This window comes from Alosa alosa, chromosome 11, assembly GCF_017589495.1.
Source record: "Alosa alosa isolate M-15738 ecotype Scorff River chromosome 11, AALO_Geno_1.1, whole genome shotgun sequence".
Taxonomy (NCBI): domain Eukaryota; kingdom Metazoa; phylum Chordata; class Actinopteri; order Clupeiformes; family Clupeidae; genus Alosa; species Alosa alosa.
Window position 1 is genome coordinate 28819858 of NC_063199.1, and position 16810 is coordinate 28836667.

A 16810-nucleotide genomic window follows, 5' to 3' on the forward strand; every position below is an offset into this window, starting at 1 on the left:
TGTTTCGCAATGTTCATTTCTATGAGTATGGAAATGCACCATAGTTTATCTTTTATTTCTTTGCATTGTGCAGTCTACATTCACAAATACCTTAGCCTACATAAACAGAATATAGGAACAGGAAAATGTCTCGGATCCATTGTTTATTGCGACTGCAAGATTGGTAGCCCACTTAACCCTTGTGTTATCCTCAAATCTTACCGACACTCTTTATCCTTGGGGTCAATTTGACCCCAGCTAAATAAACCCTCAGAAAATGATTATAATTCATATTGTTACCCAGTTTTTTTGTGACAGGTACTTAACAAGGGTGTAATAAACACCATCAAAAGCCCTACAAAACAATCCCACCCCCCACACCCCTTTATGAACCTTGGAACCCTGGCTGGCAATATTGCCCATCCAGTGTCAGCAGCCCAAAGGCTTGCTGTTGCTTCCCCTTTTGACTTTTACAGTCCTGCCAAAATGACTTATATGTAATAAGTACTTTTGTATGTAATAATGATAATAACAATATGTTCCCATACTATTCAAATAATAATATCCATAATGTGTCAAATATTCATGTATCTTATGTTTCATACAGCTGGGGTCAAACTGACCCCAAGGAACATCAATGTACAAAATATTTGTACAGGACATTATAAACATATTATTGAAAAAAAAATCATGCTAACTCTGTTGTACCCTTCAATTGAGGAAAAGTCATGAAACAAAGTCAAAAAACAAAAAAAGTGAACCATATATTTTATGATACGTTAAACGTTGCTTGGGGTCAAATTGACCCCAAGGATAACAGGAGGGTTAAGTCAATGATGGTGACTTCTATTCTGTGCTATAGACCCTTTCAACAATAAAAACAAAAACAATGCTTGAACGTTCTATTTGGTTCCCAATCTACTTCCTCTGCATTAAGATAACATATGGAATGTTAAAATGGAAGCCTTGTGGGGCCAACTATGATGCTGATAATGGAACTCTCTTGAAAGGGTCTATTAACGTTTTTTCATGCTGGTATAGGCAAGGGACAAGTTGAACCCATTGAACATTGTTGTCTGCAGCTGCCTCTCAGTAGGCTACATCTCTGTATTTCAGCAATGTCAACATTTCAGGCATCAATAAAGGTGATGATGAAACGTTATCCCATTGTTCAATATTTGATAGCCTGTCACAGGAACGTTGTTTCGCTAAAATCGCCCTGATTTGGTGCATTGATCTGTATCGGAGAACCTGCATGTAGCCTAATGGTAGCCTAACTTTTTTTCTCTGTTCAAAACTCGGTTTACACGAAGACGATAGCCTTTCTTAGAAGTGGGAAATTTGACCAGAAAGGAACATGTCTTCCTTCTGAAAGCTGACACAAAATCAAACAATATTTGATCATTTAACTTCAACTGAACAGCGACAGGTTTTGGTAGGCAGTAGACTCAGCAGACTTTAAAACGGTAGCCTAGAAGCTACTGTTATAGCCAGCGTCAGTCAGCATCATAACATTAATGGCGTTAGTCATGAATCCTGTAACATATTATATCATATAACAGCGATGGCTTATTCCAAGACGATCTGCATGGATATATAACCACCCAGAAAAACTCAGAATGTGAGTGATAAAGTTCATTAATTGTGTGAAACTTTTTATTAGTTATCCATTGCAGCATCGCCTATATTAGGCTGTTATGCTAGCTCAGCCTTTAAATATGTTGTTATTTTGGTCATGTGGACTTGATTAAACGGGTAAAGATAATTCATAAACTGCTTATTTCTTACATGACTGAAGCAGTAGCCTAGGTTCAACAGTGGTGTTTGAGGTTGCTGTGTTAAGTTGTTGTGTGTGATCGCTAAACTATTAGGATCAAATCAGTTTATTTTGACATACGGGAGTTAGCCTAAGTGACCTGTAACGTTAGCCTATAGCACATAAGCCTATTCTGTTTTCATTTATTAGCATTTGTTGTGATTATATAATCAAATGACACTCATGATAACTTGAAATAGAAGGACAGAAGATAGGTGATTGATGTCCACAAGCACGAATTTCACGAGACAAATTAGAACAAACTGTTCGGTAAAAATAATCTTGCCATGTTTAAAATGCTGCACTTTTTTTCCCTTCATAGCCTATCTCTGGCAATTCATTTTTTGGATGACTGTAGATAGTTGTATTTTTTTTTTCTACGTCTTAAGTAGACAGTAGGCTACACCATTAGGCTATCTTGAGAATGAAAGACTTCACAGCTGCTAACGATCATCCTCCACAACCACGAGGATAGGTAGGCTAAACGGTCGTTTAAATTAAGCCTTTTTGCTTCTTATTGTAAAACCAACTGTTAGGGCCTACACAAGTGGTCGGCATCCCGGTCAATATTTGATATTAAAATTTTTAAGCTATTTGTAACTATGTGTAGCCTATGCAACCCGACTGTTGTAGGCTTGCCTACCACTCTCTGCAGTGCCTTGCCTACCATTCTTGCCTACCACTCTAGTTGTAAACAAACGGTCACATGACATTATGACGTAGGTGCAAAACCTTAATTGTGAGGAGACTGCCCGTGAGGCACACCCTTATTCAACATGGCTCTTAACTTTGGTTGAAAGATTACAGGCTTAGTAAGCTAGGTTTAGCTGTGACACCAGTCACCAGTTGCCAGTTTGTATAGTTATTTTGCCTAGTTCGACTCTGCATAATGAAAAAGCTTTGTATGTCCCCTTTCTTCTTCTTGGGTGGCATAGATCTGATCTACAAATCACAAAAAGGGGCAAACATGTACATGCTGAAGGGCAAATGGAATAGCAAAATGTTTTACTCTGGCCTTTTATGGGGTATGTATTGGCAGACAGCCCTGGTAACTTACCGTTGTCGTTGACACACACACACTCGCTTGACTGCCAGTGCAAAGTAGCCTGTGCTTTGACACTCCGTGCGTGTAGCGTGCATGTCCGATAACCTCCCCCCCCCTCCCCTCGTTTTTTCAGCCAATCAAATGACAACGTTTCTTGTAGCCTACTGTCGTGCTGGCTGATGGATTGATCAGCAGCACAAATGAGTTCGCTAAAATATTGGTGGGGACAGTTTTGTCATCTTAAAATGTTGATTAGGACTAGTCCTTAGCGTCCCACCCTAAATCAACGCCCATGGACTCAGCGGAAGTATCCAATCGCGCCTCGAAAAATGTAGTCAGATTGTAGTTTCGAAGAAGACTGCAAAACGGACACCGACTTGGCTCTGTTGCTGTTGAAATTTTAAGTAGCCTACCCTTGGGTGAACTTCGTCTTTGTAATGTGGTTTGATAGTCTCTTGAACAATGTGTTTACTCGACCGTTTTATTGTGAGCCCTGTATGTGTTTAGCTTGGATTCTTGATGGCTAGCTCGCTAACTAGTGGGGGTTTAGCGTAGCAGTCACTTGCTACCGAAGATGCAGGGGGAGCTGTGTAGTGAAAAATGGCAGCACAAATCCGGCAAAAACCAGGAATAACCAGACCTGCAAAGTGCTTCTTTAAGGTATACCTGTAAGATTTTAGGTGGCCTCAATCCACTGAAAGTGAGGGGCGCTCAAATGACCTGGAAATGTAAACACTCGGTTACACTTTACTTGACAGTATCGACATAAGAGTGTCATGACACTGTCATGAATGTGTCATAAACAAGTCAGAAACATTTATGACATAACGCTTCTGTTATTAAGTGTCATTTGTTTTTTGTCATAACAAGTTAGGGTTAGGATTAGGGTTAGGTTTGTTCATGTGTCATGACAGTGTCATGTGTTCATGACAGTGTCATGTCACTCTTATGTCGATACTGTCAAGTAAAGTGTTACCCACTAATCTTACTGTATAGCCGTAGGCTGGGTGAACTCTGCAGCTCAGGCTGGAAACTTGTACATCTCTTTCTCCTGCTTCCGTTACATTTGCGGGGGCCAATCACAAACTGGCTTATCCACCTGGCACGCTATTGGCAGGTTTAAAAACGATGACGATAGCGGGAGAGCCTGGAGTTTTCGTGTCGCTCTGCAAACGTCACGTCAAACGTCGTTGGTCAGATTGGTGAATGACTATCCAATTGCGTACAGAGTCATTTGAACTATGCACGTTGATCATGCCTCTTGTGCAGTAGAAAATACATAGTGGACTCCCCAGACTAATGTTCAATCTTAAAAGATTGAGCTTGGTCTAGTGAAAGCCAGACTGGTATAGCCTATCAGTGCTCCCCAAATTAACGTGATCGTGTAATGACAATCAAAAAATGCACATTAAAATATGCTACTCGCAAGAATAATGCACTTTCAGAGGCAGCACAATTATTTATTTTCAAACTTAAAGGTGCTCTAAGCAACGTTTAACACTAAAAAAGTGGTTTAAGTGGTTTCTACGCTAAAAAAGGTTTTGTCACATACAGCAAGCATTTCCTCACAATCTGCTATCTGCATGTCCCCTGAATATACTGTAAAAAATGCAGTCTCTGTAGACAGCCCAGACTCCAAAAATGGCAACGAATACAGTCTGGTGCAGCCTGGACCATGATACATAACAAACTTTTCCAGCCATACACTGGTGACATGCACTTTCAGGAGAGTTTCAGTTGCATGGGACCAAGGGGGAGGGAGGGGAAAGCTAGCTCTCTGTTTTGTTTGAATGTCAACAGAAGTGACGTTACCCAACATCGCTTAAGAGTACCTTTAAATGAAGATCTAAGTAGAAAAAATAATAAACTATTTCAAGGCAGAATAAAAACGTGAACTGCTTTGCTTATTGATTAGCAAAGACTGTGTAACCGGTCGGCCGAAGTAAGCTATTCATGTTTGGGAAAATATCCTTTGGACATACATCAAGAACCTTGTTGTGAGGGACATGTGGCTGTGTGAGTGTGTGTGTAATGTGAGAGACTCCTACTGCTCTGATACTAACTCATATTAAAGAGCTCCTCCAGCACTCCGCCTCGGCTTCCCAGCCAGTGCCTTGCAGCCTCACGGCAAACCCCCGGAGGGGAAAAGTAATATTAGTGGATATCTGGAAAGGTTACCTCGTTAGGGAGATGGATAGAAATATAATTCAGGAAAGCTCTGTTATTAGTGTAAAACCAATCGTGGAAAGGGCAAATCTTAGTGTCCCTTCAGGACATGTGAGCACTGTCCACCAATTAATAGGTTCAAAGGACAAGGATTATTAGACATTATTTGAGGGTTTCCATAAATATGAAGTTGGTTAAGCCGCTCAAGGTTAGCGACACACAATCAGCTCCTTTCCCCTCCCAAGGCAAACTTAGTCTAAAGGGCACTGATTCTGTCATGCATCCCAACAACAACAACAACAAAAACATTAGATAGATACTTTACACCAGGTCATCCTGTTATACTATCGTGTGTTTATAACAACTACAGAAGACCGATCTATTTATCGCTTCTGACAAGCAGGTTGTTTGTGAGAGCGAGAGTGGGAAAAAGGCTCAGCCAAAACATTACCGTTGCAGTGGGATTGAAGCCATCAACCAAACACAGAGGGATGTTATTCACCACCTCCCATAACCAAGATTTGCTCACCTCTTTTCTCCTGTTCCTCAGCAGCACACTGCTCTCATGCCATCCCTGCCTTTAGGGTTTTTGAACACAGCATGCCATTAAATATGAATGATTCTAGCTTCTTCCATTAGCTATACAACAAGCTTTGATAGAGGGGCACTGAAGCAGCACTGAGCTCTCCGTCCATGGAAGCCTATCTCTTGTGACTGTCTGCCATAATCCAATCAGGGACCAGAGCCATGAGCCTCCTCTCCAATTCAGGGGTGGTAAATGAATAAGAGGCGGCAGGGAGATTGGGAAGGCTCTAAGGATGGAGCCTGGGGGGATGCCACTGAGACTGGGGGACCTGGATCTGTTTGTGAGCTACCTTTGCCCAACAGCCAAACACCTAGCACACTAAAACATCATGATAAAAATATGACCTGACTATCAACAACCCAGTTAGACAGCCTCTGGTATTGTTTGATATTTAAAAATATTCAGTCACACAGCTAATTGAAAACCAATGAGCATAAAATAAAATAAAAATGGTTCTTCATCACTACTCATGCCCCAACATTCAAAACCTCAAGCCAAACAGAATTATCATTTGTCAATATCTCAGAACACCTTTGCACGGTGGCCGAGAAGTGCAAAACAAATTTACTTTTTGTGGGTTTGTGGGTGCAAATTTACAATGTACAAGCACAAAATTACATGTCATAAAACAAAATTACTTATAAATACACTTTATAAATTTGCAATCGGAAATGTAAATTTGTTTTGCACTACTTTTGACATACAATAGTACATACCTTTGACATAGTAACACACATAAAAAAGCTCACCTGTTTCTTTACAAACACCTACAGTAACTAAAAGAGTGGATACAAATATATCACCGAATTAATGGGCCAAGTGTTGGGTGTATGGATATATATTGTGCGGGTGTGTAAGTATTCTCATTTAACACATGCAACAAACCTGCCATCAATGGAATTAGCAGTTAAGGCAGAAACACAGTTTATGACCTTCAGGCCAACATTGTGACTGCGCCTCTTTCCATTCCCCCCACATAGAACACTAAGGAGAACAATAAATCTGAACCTGTCAAAGCCCGTGGGCCAGGCTTTCTTATAACACATTCCAGAGGGTACGTTTATTAGAAACATAAAACATGGATATCCCTCGCTCATGTTTTCCAATTTACTCAATTTACATGCTTTTTCGCCTGAGTTCAATTACATTAGATGTGCTGAAGATTCAAATGAGTCATTTTATCACTGGGCTAAAATGCACATTTAATCTAGTTTCAGAATGCCGTTAATGGAAAACACTGAAGAAACACTTAACCATTTGTCAGGAGACAACACATGATATATTTTCCTATTTCAAAATACTTTCTTTTGGTTAAATGACCCCACTCCCTCTCCTTAGCTCTTAGTAATTTAGCTTCTGATTTTACAAGCCCACACATAGCAGAAGAGATTGATAGATCTCAGACAGAATACATTATGAATCCAAACAGCTGCAGAAATTGTGAAGGGAGAGAACACCAGTGAAGTGATTGAGTCTGAGAGAAGCAAGATTAGCCTTTTTAAATAATGTATTCTTTTGGGATGTTTTTCAACCAGGGGGACCTGGTGACCTTCTCAAAGTAAACATGAACACTAAAGCAAGAGGCTACACTGAGATTCTGGAGGAAAAGATCAGACAGTGTGCCAAGAGACCTGCTCCAATAAGCATCATTGGACCATTAAATCATACAATGATCTAAAACATACAGCCAAACAAGGCAGGAAATGGTTAACAGAGAACAATGTCAACATTTTAGAGTGGCCCAGCCAGAGTCCTGACCTTAATCAGTCAAAAAAGTGAGCTCAGTGAGGCCAATGTGATGGCAAATAATCGTTCCTGCCTCAAAACCCAGATTGCTGTTAAAAAGGTGCAGTCTACAATCACTGTGGAGACATGGAGAGGCTAGGTAGGTATTATAAGAACCATTTTGAGAGCTTTGATGGCAAATAAAGATGTTTCCATTGATTATTTAAAAAGGGTATGAATCATTTTGGATATGCCATTTTTCATAAAAATGTTAAAAGAGATAAAAACGATTATTTTTTTTATTCCATGTTTCTACCATATTGTCATATACATATGTCATATACAACCTTTTGGCATGTGGCGGTGTCATTTTCATTCAGAACAAACATATTGGTCAAGAGAAAATCAACATTGCATCAATATTTGCCAGGGCTATGAATCATTTTGTTCTTAACTATATATATATATATATATAAATATATTATTAGATGGCGGCCACACAGTTGCAGTGGCTCAGTGTCTTCCAGGTCGGTCAATGACTGTGTGTTCATACTATTTTTTTTATGCAATGACTGGATGTGTATGACTGTGTGTTTTTTTAGGTACTACTAGCACTTAATTTATTTTCAATAGACTCAATGAATGATGCACTGTGACTGATGTCGTTGTACCTGTGACAATAACAGTAAGGACCTATTGTCTTTCTCTTCTCGATGTCTCCGTGCAAAAGACCTTGCGATACATGATAGACATGATTCTGAGCCACATCCAAAATGTGCTATCAGTGATAAATAACATGACAGGAGCACATTGATTTGTGCTAGTAGTGTCAAATATGTCGCACATACTGTTTGATTCAGTGTTACAGTAACATGAATGGTGGGATTAATTACTGTGCACTGCAATTCCCTGTGTAATGGTGTTTTAACTCTTCACTCTGTGAAGAAGTGGGGTCGGTAGACAGGGCTCTATCAGCTGGGAGAAGGCAATGTAGACTTGAAGACTTAACATGGACTGTTAACACTCAATATGTTCTGAAGAAGTCCAGACAACGACTCTACTTCCTTCGTCAGCTAAGGAAATTCAAAGTTTCTACATCCATCATGAAGGCCTTCTACACTTCAGCGGTTGAGAGTGTTCTAACTGGTAGCATCATCACCTGGTATGGGAACTCCACAGTTAGAGATTGTAGTATTCTGCAGAGAGTATTGCGCTCAGCTGAATGTACTATAAGAACTCAACTCCCTGCTCTACAAGATATCTATTCCAGAAGAGTACTCCTAAGAGCCCAAAAGATTCTGAAGGACTCTTCTCATCCTAACAATGGATTATTCCTACCGCTGAAATCAAGAAGACGCCTATGTAGTCACAAAGCCAGAACTGAGAGACTTTTTTTTTATCCCCAGGCCATCCGAACTCTGAACTCACACTATACTGACTTTGCACACATTCACTCCTCAGCACTCTCAAACATTTCCCAACTCTGAACTCACACTATACTGACTTTGCACTCATTCACTCCTCAGCACTCATGACCCCCCACCCCACACACACACCCACACACCTACAAGACTTTTAGCACTTTTACATCCCTCTCCCTATGCTACAGACCTTTTATTTATTTTCTTATTTCATCACACGTCAAAACACACACACACACACACACACATATCTGACTTTCTCCAAATTTTGCACACTTTTTATTTATTATTTTTGATTTCTCCTCCATCTACCCATGTCCTTGATTGCCTAGCCTTTCTGCCCCTTGAGCCGTGGATCTGCCCAAGGTTTGTTCCCCTTGCCCCTGTTGCCACTCCTTGTTGGTGCCCCCACCCAATCCCAATCCTCCCCCACCTTTTTTTGCAGCCCTTGCCAAATCTACTAAACCCCTCTTCTACTGCACTTTTTTTACCCCCCATTAATGCACAAATAGGCTGACACCAGACATAATTTCACTGCATTTCTTACTTCCAGTAACTATATGCATGTGACAATAAACTTCCTTGTATCCTTGTATGTTATCCCTCACGGCAAAGGAAATGGTGTTGTTTTACAACAAAAATGAAATCATTTGACCTTGAAACATGTCTTTTTTATCACCTTGTACCCCCGTGTGTTCCTTTGCTTTCCTTGCTAAACAGAGGGAAGCATGATTGCATGATTGCAACAACACAGTAAACTCCTCAGCAGAGGACTCTCAGCCTGTCTGGTGTCCACAACCATTCATTTGTCTCTCACAATCTCCCAAGTCCTAAGGGTGACCTGGAATTATTTCCCATGGTTTACGACTTTCTGTCTTGTGACTGCTTTGTGTGTGTGTGTGCGCCTTAATGTGTGTGTTTGTGTGTGTGTGTGTGTGTGTGTGTGTGTGTGTGTGTGTGAGAAAGAGAGAGCGAGAGAGAGAGACTGTGTGTGTCTATGTATGCGTGTATGTGTGTGTGTGTGAGTGTCAGTGTGTCCATTTGTGCATGTGTGTATGTGTGTGTGTGTGTGTGTGGCAGCACTTCCATAATCACCCTCACTTGAGAATTTCCTGTTGTGATCCTCCCTCACCTCTGAGGACCGGGTCCTGGCTCTGATGGCCTCTTGCCTGTGTGGGGGTCACATCCTTGGCTGTAATTGGCTCGGTGGTTCAAGCCCCAGGCTGGTGTGTTTCTACTCCTGGTCTAGAGCTCAGTTCCTTTGCTCTGCTGTCACTGGTAAATCCCTCTTGAAACTATTAACAAGAAAAGGCAGACAAGTTCCAATCCCCTGCATCTTAACAGTTAGCAGGACACAGACACACATACACTTATACACACACACACACACACACACACACACACACACAGTTAGGATAGATTAGGGTCACCTGGTAGTGAAAGCACTGATTTACAGGCGGGGCTTCAGTGATGTCACTGCCTGTGGGTAGATTGACTAATTGGGTAAATTGCACCTGTACTCACCTTCCTGGGGCATTCGGTTTTGGAGGCTCAATTAGCTTTGTCAGGCTTAGTAGGAGCTGAGGCCTGTGTCCCTTCATGTTGCCGCTATTTGTGGATTATGCTTTCTTTTGGAGTAACCACCATGAAATAAAATAAACTTGAACTGTACAAGAGCCAGCACTTGGGCTAGCCATAGGGCTGGCTGTGGATGGAGCACCAGATGTGAAGTGGCAGCACGCCGCAGGTATGTTGGCCTGTGTTGTCACTCCTCGAAGCTCCTGCCAAGCTGACATGCACACACGCACACCTCACAGTTAGGACCTACTCCGGTAGGCTTTAGCTTAATTTAACGATACCCTAGACAACGCAGAGCTTTGGGCCTGCACTGCGTCGTAACAACACACACACACACACACACACACACACACACCCCTTTAATAAAACCATAAGTAGTAAATGTCTTGAGTCTGACTGTAGAGGCTGAGTTACAATGAATTGTTAATCAGTATGTGTTGTACCTCAGAGAGAGACCATCAAATAGAAGCCATCTGATGAATACTGTGCTTTGCATTAGCTTCATATGGTATCATGAATTGATGGCTGCTTCTAGCAAGAAATGAATTATATAGGCTACTCATTGATGAGTTAAAAGTGTCCTGCTTCACCAAATTATAACTCGGTACGACAAATGGATACACATTGATTAAATTAATCCCACAGTATTAAATGGGCACATTATGGTATTTTGTCAATGTTTCAGTGCTATTTCTGAGATATCTACTGTACATCAGCCATTTATATCTAAATCTAAGATGTTAGCAATGTAGCACTGAATTATTCCATGCACCAATACTGCACATAAGTATCGATGTACTTTGATGGACATAAAAGTCTGTACAGTGCTTGAAACTATCCTATATCACAGTGTGCCGTCTTGATGTGTTTTATTTGATGAGCCGTGCATTTGTTGACCTCTGTATTGCTGTCATTTCCATGAATAACCACTTGCTCACAATGCTTAATATTCATTCTTAATTTCCCCCTCAAAACGTTAAGCGCTGCAGTTTCATAACGACTCAGCGTTGTGTGGACTGTGCTGGAAACAAGTCTGGCTGCAGTACAGAGGCAGGTCGTGTGCAGCGGGCAGGAGTTTGTCACGCAACTTCTCCCGACAGGTGAATTATTAACACGTGACAAACACTGCCCCCTAGGCAAGTAGGCATTGCACTATGCATATTACAGTTAAGAAAAAGAGAGAGGGCTCTATCTTGCACTCCAGCGCAATTGACTTTGTATACTCGCGCTTTTGTCTTTCCTATTTTGCAGTCAGCGCATATTGGAATTTTCCCTCCACAGGTACATACATGCGCCACGGGGCGTTTTCAGCGAAAAGAGGGGGCGTGTTCCGGTGCAAACGGTCCCTGTTGATATTTTGCAGTTTCAGAAAACAATTCCGCCACAGACCAGGAACCTCCTGGTCTAAAGTCAGTGGCGCAAATACAGATGTTATTTTAAGGGCGCATGCATGGCCACAGGCCTGCAGGAATGAATGCTATGCACACCGATCTACAGACACCCTGTGCACAGATGGAAACACAGACATCCCAAGTCTCCTGGAAGTTCCACGAGTCTCCCGCATATTGATAGTGGCTCCCTGACGCCCGCAAATTAGATAAAATCTCCCGGAATCTAGAGCGAGCGAGCGAGCAAGAGCGCACACACGAGACCGGAACTTCAAATTGTGTGTGCATCTGAGTGTAGCGCGCACACGACGGGGATGGAGAGAGAGAGAGAGGTAGTGCGTGTGAGCCTGTTCAAGACAGAGAGCATCCTGATTGGCCTGTTTCATGTTCAGTTCAGTAGGAACAGGAGCGTCATGGCAGAGGCAGAGGAACATTTAACCCTTAAAGGTGTAGGTTTTTGAACATTCTAAGTTCCGCAACAATTGAAGGTTCTAAAATTCTATGTTGAATTCAATGAACCCAGATATTCTTTAGAACGTTCATTTCTCAACATTCCCGTCACACTGGTGGTTTAAGGGTTAAGACCCATTTCACATCAGACTACACTGTTTGTAACAGTGATTTTAGCATTGCCCATTTAACCCATGGCGGGTTAAATGATTAAATGATTGCAAAAGACATGTTGAGGTGAGTTTAACAAGTGTCATTTCATGTGCATATTATTCAGGACTAGCCTACTAGATGGCTATTTGCCAAGGCTACATAAAGACCAGACTACCAAAATCTACATATTTTACTATCACAATTTCTAACTATAGGCCTTCCTTATTTGGTGTGCTGAGTAGAGACAATTAATTAACAAACATAGGATATTCATCACTATTTCAGTATCTAAGAAGGCAAAAGTATTTTTTTATATTTATATATTTAGTAGCCTATATAGTACATCTACATGCAATATCTTTACAACAACAATGCCTAATTACGACCTATTAATTTGGACAACTTTATACAGCCCTATAAAGGCTAAAGTTACCTTTAGTTTTGTTCCAATTTACCGTTGTGTATGGCTTTAAACATTGTGTGCGCTCATCAGCCTATAAGCATTATTCCAGCTTTGCTAAGGTTTTGACAAGCACCACAATTTTGCCTACCTTGTTGTAGCCCATCTGAAATAACTCCAAGCTTTGCTATGTTCCCTCCATCCTTTCGTTGTTTTCAAAAAACGTTTTATATCCATGATGGCCTTGAAGTCTTGAGTTTGTGAATTCGCTTAAATAAGCTTATTATGTGCTGTTAACCTAGCCTGGGTGTTCCCATGCTGCCTTGCGCGCAATTTGATTCACACTGCTAAGGCAGCCTGGAGACCATGGAGCAAATTTTCACCTGAGATAGGGAACCAATCACAGAACAGGTGGGAAAGCAAGACGATGATGAGCTATACACAGACGCATTTGATAGACATCCGTGGCACCCAATAAACGGATCTGGGCATTTTTTTCAAATACGAGAAAATTAACGTTTGGTTCCCAGACCACGTCTCATTGAGAAGTGGTGGCGCTAGCCAGGTTACTGTTAACCAGCAACCATAGACAGTAAAAGCAAGCAGCAAGTAGCCTTGGCTACAATTTCTGTAGTTGCTGCGTCCATTCATTGTTATTCTCTCTCCTGCTCAAACAAAAGTTGTGCGTGCTTTAAGTTGATGATAACGTGTTTACAAACTCTACTTTACATAAAATATTGTAAATAGCCTACTGTCATGCAGTTAATGGGATACTGTGCAGAGTTGGAAAGTTAGGTCAACTTGGAAACTTTTTATCAGTGTTGAGTTGCCTGTTGGTAAGGTACAGCCGTAGCTTACTCCTGCAGGAGCGCTTGCTTGGGCGCCTGTGTTGCGCAATGCACTTTGCTCCTCTCATCTATACGACGCAGTTCCCATTTCTCCAAACCATACATAATTACAAGGACAAATATTGCTACACGAGGGAAATCAGTGTGGTGTCCGATGTGAAAAAACATTTTTTTAGAATCCCGGATGTGTTGATGACATAAATTAGGAAATATTAGAGGACTTAATAAAAAAAAATATCACCATGCATTCATAACCTCGTGATTCAGTGAGAGTGATCCCAAAACATCGGAAAGTGACATTTCTGTATTACATTTTGTCAAGAGGAAATATCAATAGCAAACTGTTCCCAACTGACTATAGCGCTGTGAACCATTCCTGGCTAGGCCTGGCAAATCCGCCATCATAATAGCAATCCGCTATGGAACAAGCGTGCCTGTTGTTAAAGGGAATGTGAGATGACGCTCTGATTGGTTTATTGCATGTTACGCCCAAACCACACCCATGAACAATGTAGCTACTACAGACCACACCCATGAGTAATGTAGCTACTACAGACCACACCCATTTTAGATTTTAAGTCCATGGTGCAGCTACTTACAGACCACACCCATGAGTAATCCCTACAGACCACACCCATGAGTAATGTAGCTACAGACCACACCCATGAGTAATGTAGCTACTACAGACCACACCCATGAGTAATGTAGCTACTACAGACCACACCCATGAGTAATTGCACCACACCCATGAGTAATGTAGCTACTACAGTCCACCCCATTTTAGATTTTATACGGACGCCAGTCATTATCCCTCCGGTAAAATAGAAACAGCCCCTCCTCACACAAAGCTGATTTGCACAAAGTCAATTGCGCTTAGAGTGCAAGATAGAGTCCATACCCCCCTCCCACACACAGAACTCTCTCTCTCTCTCTCTCTCTCTCTCTCTCTCTCTCACCACTAAGAGACACGGTAGCATGCCATCAGAGCAGCCAGAAAAAAGCTTTTCTTCACAACTTTTTTTTTCTTTTTTGTAACACACACACACCTACACACACACCTACACACACACGCAGAGACATACCACTGACCTGTCTGTCACCTAATCAAATAAGCGATTTGCACAAAGTCAATAGCGCTAGAGTGCAAGATAGAGCCCAGAGTGTGTATGTCAGTGCATTTGTGTTTGTGTATATGAGTGGATGTTTGTGTGTGTGTGTGTGTGTGTGTGTGTGTTTGTTTGGTGGAGTAAGATAGAGAAGAGATGCTACTTACAGTATGTGGGAGGATAGTAGAGAGAGAGGGGGTTCAGGGGAGTGTTGATGGTTGTTTACATGCTTTTGTCTCACCAAGGTGCTTTGATGAGTTGTTTACATGCTTTGTCTGTGTGTGTGTGTGTATGTGTGTGCTTTTGATTGAGTGTGATGTGTGAGTGATGTGTGTGTGTGTGTGTGTGCGTGCATGTCTGAGTGTGTGTGTGTGTGTGTGTGTGTGTTGTGTGTGTGTGTGTGTGTGTGTGTGTGTGTGTGTGTGCTCATCTGGGAAGAAGGGACACTCGGAATCAGATCAAAGGCAAACACCTTTTATTGGCCGTCTCCATAATTCAGGAGCCATTGCAGGGGTCAGAGCATTCCCTTTGAGGCAGAGCAGGCCAGATGAATCTTTAATGCTGCCATGCCTTGGGATAATGGATCCGACTCGCCATCCACGCCCGCTGGAGTGAAAGGCTCTGGGCTCTGATGGAGATGGGGAGGGGCCCCACTGAATTAACAAGAGACGAGGGCAAGGGAGGGGAAGGGGGTAGTATCTCGAGATCTCAGCCACAAAGGTGGGAGAAAAAAAGACCAGTGTGTGTGTGTGTGTGTGTGTGTAGCTAGCGTGTGCGTATGTGTTTATTTAAAAGTAGCATTTTCCTGTCCGTGCAGATCTCTAGTTTCTTCTTTCTCTCTTTCTCTCTCTCTCTCTGTGTGTGTTTGGGGGTGGGTGGATGATTATGTTTGTGTGTGTAAGGGTATCTGAGTATGTGTACATACGTGTCCATGTCTGTTTGTTTGACTGTACCTGTGGACTGATATTTGTGTGTGTGTGTTCTCTGAATTTGTACACAGACTGCAAATGTGTGTGTGGTGTGTCTGTGTGTGTGTGTCTGATGAGGTGGTGCTGCCTGATAGATCTCTCTGCTGGTGGGTCAAGTGTGTATTGTGTGTGTGTGTGTGTTACATTACCTTATATTTATATACTAATAGCGCTTCACATGGAAGGGGGGACCTCACTAACCACCACCAATGTGTAGCACCCACATGGGTGATGCATGGCAGCTATTATGCGCCAGAGCACTGTGCGTGTGTTTGCTGAGGACACTGAGGGTATTATGAGAGCATTATTGTGTGTGTGTTTTGGTGTGGAGGTGGCTGAACAGTTGCAGCTGTATAATGGCCCCAGCGCTCAGATACCCGGTCAGTGGAGAGGAACAGTTTTGTTGTCATGGCGAATCATCAGGGACTGGAAGATTCTGTTTGTGTGTGTCTTTTCCTTGTATGTTTCTCCCCCTTGGTTTAGAAACGTACTGTAAGGAATGAATCTTACGAAACGCCAATTTATCAATAAATTGGCTGCGCCATGGAGCAAGCAGTGTTGCACTTTTATGTTTCTCTTACTCCCCCTTGATTTAGAACAGAGGTTTTCACTGTTCACTAGCCATATTTAGCAAGAAAGGTAAAACATGTGTATCTGACATTATGTTTGAATTATGATATTAATATAACATTGTTATATAATAAAATCATACATACTATCAAATGGGATAGGGATAAGTGACTAAAAGTAAGGCACTCAATTGGTCTTGTCTCTATTTTAATTGTCTGAATATACAAATAGGTCTCTGCTGAATCTAAATAAAATGGGATGTCTTGCTCCATTTTTCCTCACAATGGATGCTTTTTATAGTTACATGACTACATCATCGCTACGTGTTTACAAACAGTGGCTGGCTATCAGCCATAATAGAGCTGCAATACAATAAGCCACAGATCACAGAGGTCTAAATGACAAAAAGCTAATTCCCAGGGCAGCTATGTGTTTGGACAGAAATATTAGAGCAATTGGAAAGCAACAACAGCAAGGTAGGAGGGCAAAAGGTTTCAGCATGAGGCCAATAATTCGATGAAATGGTGACCTACTCACCTGTTTCAACAAACCTGATAATCTTCATAGAAGCTACTACACACGCACACCGCACTCAACACTCAACACACAAA